Source organism: Antedon mediterranea, chromosome 1 (assembly GCF_964355755.1).
Source record: "Antedon mediterranea chromosome 1, ecAntMedi1.1, whole genome shotgun sequence".
Classification (NCBI taxonomy): Eukaryota; Metazoa; Echinodermata; class Crinoidea; order Comatulida; family Antedonidae; genus Antedon; species Antedon mediterranea.
Window position 1 is genome coordinate 2,611,954 of NC_092670.1, and position 6,000 is coordinate 2,617,953.

General features: G+C 33.4%; 1 pseudogene; it reads left to right on the top strand.

Moving 5' to 3' along the window:
* Positions 1 to 5,168, top strand: part of LOC140051171 (dynein beta chain, ciliary-like) — a 43,632-nt pseudogene extending 38,464 nt beyond the window's left edge.
* The last annotated feature ends 832 nt before the right edge of the window (positions 5,169 to 6,000 follow it).

The following is a 6,000-nucleotide window of genomic DNA, read 5'->3' on the forward strand; positions in this document are numbered from 1 at the left end:
AATTCTGACAAAAATCCACATTTTTAATGTTCCTTGTAGCCATCACTTGTTCAACTTTTTCATATTAAAAGTAATAATGTCTTTGTAACTATAATATTATTATTTAATATAGGTGTTATTGATGAAGAAAGAGATCAACCCATTGGAGCTGGAGTTCCTGCTAAGATTCCCATCACAAATGAATGTCACCAGTCCAGTTGACTTCCTTTCAAACAACTCTTGGGGTGCAATCAAGGTATGCCACTATATTCTCTATTTATTTTTTGCTAATACTAATCATTTTAAGTTTATGGTGATAAAGTAGTGTTGATGGTGTAGTGTAGTATGTTACTGCCCTAATTATAATACACAAAGAGATATTCTACTTGTAAGCGCTAACTCAATTATTGAGGATATCTTAGCCCAGGATTTTTCTTTAACATTTAATTTTACATTTTTAAGTGAAATTTTTATTTTTGGTTCCGATCTTCTTTCGAATTGTGAAAATGCTTTATTATTTTATTATGTACAACAATTTCTTGTTAATTCTGGAAGATTCAATTGATGTTTCTGTTAGTCGTTTTAAAATGTTGTATTTGTTAATCTGAGGCGCCTTGAAGCTAAGATGGTTCCATCTTGTAAGGCGCCTCTGTGTAATATACTGAATAAAAAAAAAAAAAAAAAAAAAAAAGTAGTGTTGATGAATTTTAGGAAATCTCTTTGTAATTTTATTCACGTATTTAGTAGCAAGTTAAGATCTCTTTTTTTTCTCTCTTTTTTGTATTCATTGTATAATTGTATGTAAATCAAAATGTAAACCAAGCAATCAAATCTCATTTGCACCTCATTGTTAAAATGAATAAATAGTATCGTATTGTACATATTTAGTTGCCTGATTTGACTTTAATCCTAATTCTCTTCAGTCCCTGTCTGGTATGGAAGAATTCCGAAACTTGGATCGTGACATTGAAGGTTCTGCAAAACGTTGGAAGAAATTTGTAGAGAGTGAATGCCCAGAGAAGGAGAAGTTCCCACAAGAATGGAAGAACAAGTCATCGCTACAGAAGCTATGTATGATGAGGGCGCTCCGACCAGACAGGATGACATACGCTGTCAGGTATGGTGTTAAGTTTTTTTAATGAAATATATCATATCTTAATTCAATTATAAATTTACATTGTTTTATAAATTTTAATTTTTTAAAGTAATAAGTTGATATTTGATTCATTTTAGTAACTTCATTGAAGAGAAACTTGGTGCTCAGTACACAGAAAATCGTGCTGTTGAGTTTTCCAAATCATTTGAAGAAACCGGTCCAGAAACACCTGTCTTCTTTATTCTATCCCCTGGTGTTGACCCGTTGAAGGACGTGGAAGCGTTGGGTAAGAAGATTGGCTGGACATTTGACCAGGGTAACTTTCACAATGTGTCTTTGGGTCAAGGTCAGGAAATCGTGGCTGAACAGTGTATGGATTTGGCAGCTAAAGAAGGCCATTGGGTCATTTTACAGGTAAGGTATCTTTATATTTGTTTCAATGCAGTTATATATTTTTTTACAGTATCTTTGACACTGATCTGAATTTTTGGTGACAATCAGGATGTGACTGTCACATACTTATTTTGACATATTTTTACATCACTGTTATTATACACAGAACATCCATTTGGTTGCCAAATGGCTTTCGACATTAGAAAAGAAGCTGGAAGCATACAGCTATGGTAGTCATAAAGATTACAGAGTGTTCATGAGTGCTGAGCCCTCAGGCACACCAGAGTCGCACATCATACCTCAAGGTATATTGGAGTCTTCCATCAAGATCACAAACGAACCGCCAACTGGCATGCACGCAAATCTACATAAGGCTCTTGACAACTTTAATCAGGTAATTTTTTTTTCTCATATCTCAACATCATTATGTTTGTATAATTAAACACCCCTTGCGATTAATAAAATTGTCCAAACCAGAATCTGCTTTACTGTACAAGCAACTTTATTTTTGTGTGTAAAAATATTATCTATAAAACAAAATAGAGAATTAAACACTTACCTGAATAAACTGACAAACAAACTGACTAAAAAATTAGTACACCCCTTTAGGATTAATGGTTTATGCCACATTTTTATCATAAAATTATCAATTGCAGGATACACTTGAGATGTGCTCCCGTGAGGCAGAGTTCAAGAGCATTCTCTTTGCCCTCTGTTACTTCCATGCAGTCGTCGCAGAGCGTCGTAAGTTTGGACCACAGGGCTGGAACAGAGTCTATCCATACAACACTGGAGACTTGACAATCTCTGTCAATGTACTCTATAATTATCTTGAAGCAAATGCTAAGGTTTGTAAAAATCTTTTATTGAACCTATTGTAACTGTCATATCTTTATCTAAATAAACTGATCTTTAATTGTTGTAATTCTAATTCATGATTTAATGGGTGCATTTGCTTAAAGCACTAAAAGGCAAAACATATTTATCCTATTTTTTTTATATTTGTTTAAAGTTATTATTCAGCAATAAAGAGTAAATATGTAAGAAACTACAGTATTATTTATATTACTAAGAAACTATATATTACTAAGAAACTTACTTCTATGCATCCTAATTGACAGATTGGTTTAATTTTTTGTGTGCTTGTTACAGGTCCCATGGGAAGATCTACGTTATCTCTTTGGTGAAATCATGTACGGAGGTCACATCACAGATGACTGGGACAGGAGACTCTGCCAAACTTATCTTGAAGTGTATATGCATGTTGATATGGTAAGATTCCGTCAAAATATATCTTATTACTCTTCCAGTCAACTTTTGGAATGCTCTTATGTGATGTCTATTTTTTCTGTCATCAATGCCATAGCCTTGTCAAGTCAAAATTTACAAATACAGAAAATATATCTTTTTTAATAGTACAGCATCATGATCACTCTATGTATTTCATGTTTTGTATTACATCCCTGAATCATAACAACTAATTATTACATCTATTCAATATCTTTGCAGCTTGACGGTGAATTGTACCTCGCCCCTGGTTTCCCAGTGCCTGGTAACTCAGACTACAAAGCATATCACACTTACATTGACGAGATGCTCCCAGCGGAAAGTCCATATCTGTACGGACTTCATCCTAACGCAGAAATTGGATTCCTTACGACTACATCAGATAACTTGTTCAAGACAGTACTGGAGATGCAGCCGAGAGACAGTAGCGGAGGCGGTGGGGGCGCTAGTAGCAGAGAGGAAAAGGTGATTGTTTTATTATAACTTAAATTCAACATTATTTGTAAACTAAGGATTAACCCTAGTGTTGTAACAAAATGGATTAAAACCTAGGAACCTGATATTGGAAAGCAAACACTTCAGTGTCATTTTTCAATCTTAGAAAAGTCATTTATTTATTTTCTGCTGAATACTGTAATCAAGTTAAATTGCTTTGCTTATTTATGGCATGCATATATTTTCTTCTGGTTTTCTTTTAAATGACTTTTTATTCTCTCCAGATAAAATCTTTACTAGATGAAATCATTGAGAAGTTACCAGAAGAGTTCAACATCATGGAACTGGCAGCAAAGGTTGAGGAAAGATCACCATATGTTGTGGTTGCCTTCCAAGAATGTGAACGTATGAATACGTTGACCAATGAGATTAGACGCACACTTAAGGAACTTGATCTTGGACTTAAGGTAAATATTATTATTGTCTTATAATTACCTTGGTTGGGACAGTTTTGAATGGGAATTCTTAATTTAAAAGCTTGTGCCCTAAACCTTGTAATGCTTAATGTTTTCCTTGATGGCTACTGCCAATACCAGTTTTAATTCCAAGATGAAAAATACACCCAACAATTGTAAAACTTTATAATTTTAAAAAGGTACTGCATCATTTTTAGCACAGTAACTGGTTTTGTATTGGTTTATTCAAAATAACCTTTGCCTTATATTTATGTTGTAGTTTTCTTCTTCATCCAGGAGGAGCTAAAGTTGTTTTAATTGTTATTTTAATTTGTGTTATAGGGTGAACTGACAATCACTGCAGATATGGAAGATCTCAGCAATGCTCTGTACCTTGATCAGGTACCAGCCTCATGGATGAAACGTGCCTACCCTAGCTTATTTGGCCTAGGCCAATGGTATACTGATCTACTACTACGTATCAAAGAGCTTGAAAGCTGGACGTCAGACTTTGCATTACCAAATGTAGTCTGGCTTGCAGGCTTCTTCAACCCTCAGTCGTTCCTGACAGCCATTATGCAGTTGATGGCACGTAAGAATGAATGGCCACTAGACAAGATGTGTTTACAGTGCGACGTGACAAAGAAAAATAAGGAAGATTTCAGCAGCGCACCTCGTGAGGGCGCTTACGTACATGGCTTGTTCATGGAAGGTGCACGATGGGATATTCAAACAGGTATGATAGCTGATGCACGTTTGAAGGAACTCACCCCTGCGATGCCAGTAATCTTTATCCGGGCTATCCCTGTTGATAAGCAAGAGACGCGAAACATTTACGAGTGTCCAGTGTACAAGACTAAGATACGAGGACCGACGTTTGTTTGGACTTTCAACTTGAAGTCCAAAGAGAAGGCTTCAAAATGGGTTCTTGCTGGTGTTGCTCTTCTACTGTCTTCGTAGGTTTTCATTCCTTTACAAAAATGTTTTAAAACTTTTGTGACTAAAGTTACCTAATTCATAAAACTCTGTGTAATGTTCATATACTACCAGGCCTTGTTATGGGAAACATTTGGAAACAAGTCCAGGTAAACACAACATCATCTAGTATATTATCTAGTATATTTATTATTATATATTTGATTGTTTATTGAAAATTTAATTTAAATTAAACATCATCTTTTTGCAAAATTGAGTGCAACTTAACGATTGGAAAGTTTATAAAGTTTATAATCCAAATGTTTTCAACTATACCTATTGTATTATACTAATTCAATGATTATATAGAGCTAAAGCCACCACTCAAAGACATTGGTTTTCAAAGCATTCACTAAATATGTTTATATTTTTATTTTAAAAGTTAAATTCTATACTATACATTGTTGTAAAAAAATAAACAATACATCCATTTATCAGTGCTTTCCCTCCATACATCCATTTATCAGTGCTTTCCGTCCATATTTGTCATCTATTTTTAACAACCTTTTTTGTATTTGTGCCAATAGATAAATGTAATAACTATATATAATATATATAAAATAAAATATTATTTTTAGGTATTTTACCAAAATGGCAAAACAAACTACTAATTTTACTTGCATTGGAATTAATATGCAATCTTCTTGCATAAAAACTTTAGAATTGCATTGTGTTAAGCTCTGTCTACACTATCAAACTTTATGTGACAAAAAAATGTGATGTGCCCATATATGGACACGATGATGTCATATCACCACCATATTTAAGCACATCACATTTTTTTTGTCAAACTAGTTTGATAGTGTAGACAGAGCTTTAGCAAAGGATTAGTCTTGGATTAAGAATAGCAGGGCCTCTTTTTGTCATCAAATCAATTTATGGATTCCATTTGATTCTGTTTGTGGGTGTCAACTATTCTGTCCATTTTATAATTTGTTTGTGGTATAAATACCAAAAAAAGTGTTCCGTCCATTATTATAAATACAATTTCTAAATTTAAGAGATTATAAAATGAAAAATATATTGACATGTTCAAAACAATGTAATTTTCTATGAAGTGAAGATAATAAAATGATTTTGACAAAGTCTCTTTGGATAGTTTCCATCATTTATTTTGTTCTCATGTTGGATAATGACTATATAGAAGTAATTAATAATTACAACAAAGTACTTATTTGAATGGGTGACACATGGAATAATACTAATATGGATATGTTTTACTATTGCATATCAAAGCCTACTTTTAGCACAATACCAATTAAAATAGTTCCTCTGTGTGACTTCACAAATAAGTACGAATGTCTACTTAAGATCTGTCTACACTATCAAATTTTATGTGAAAAAAAATGTGATGTGCCCATATATGGACATCATCACTAC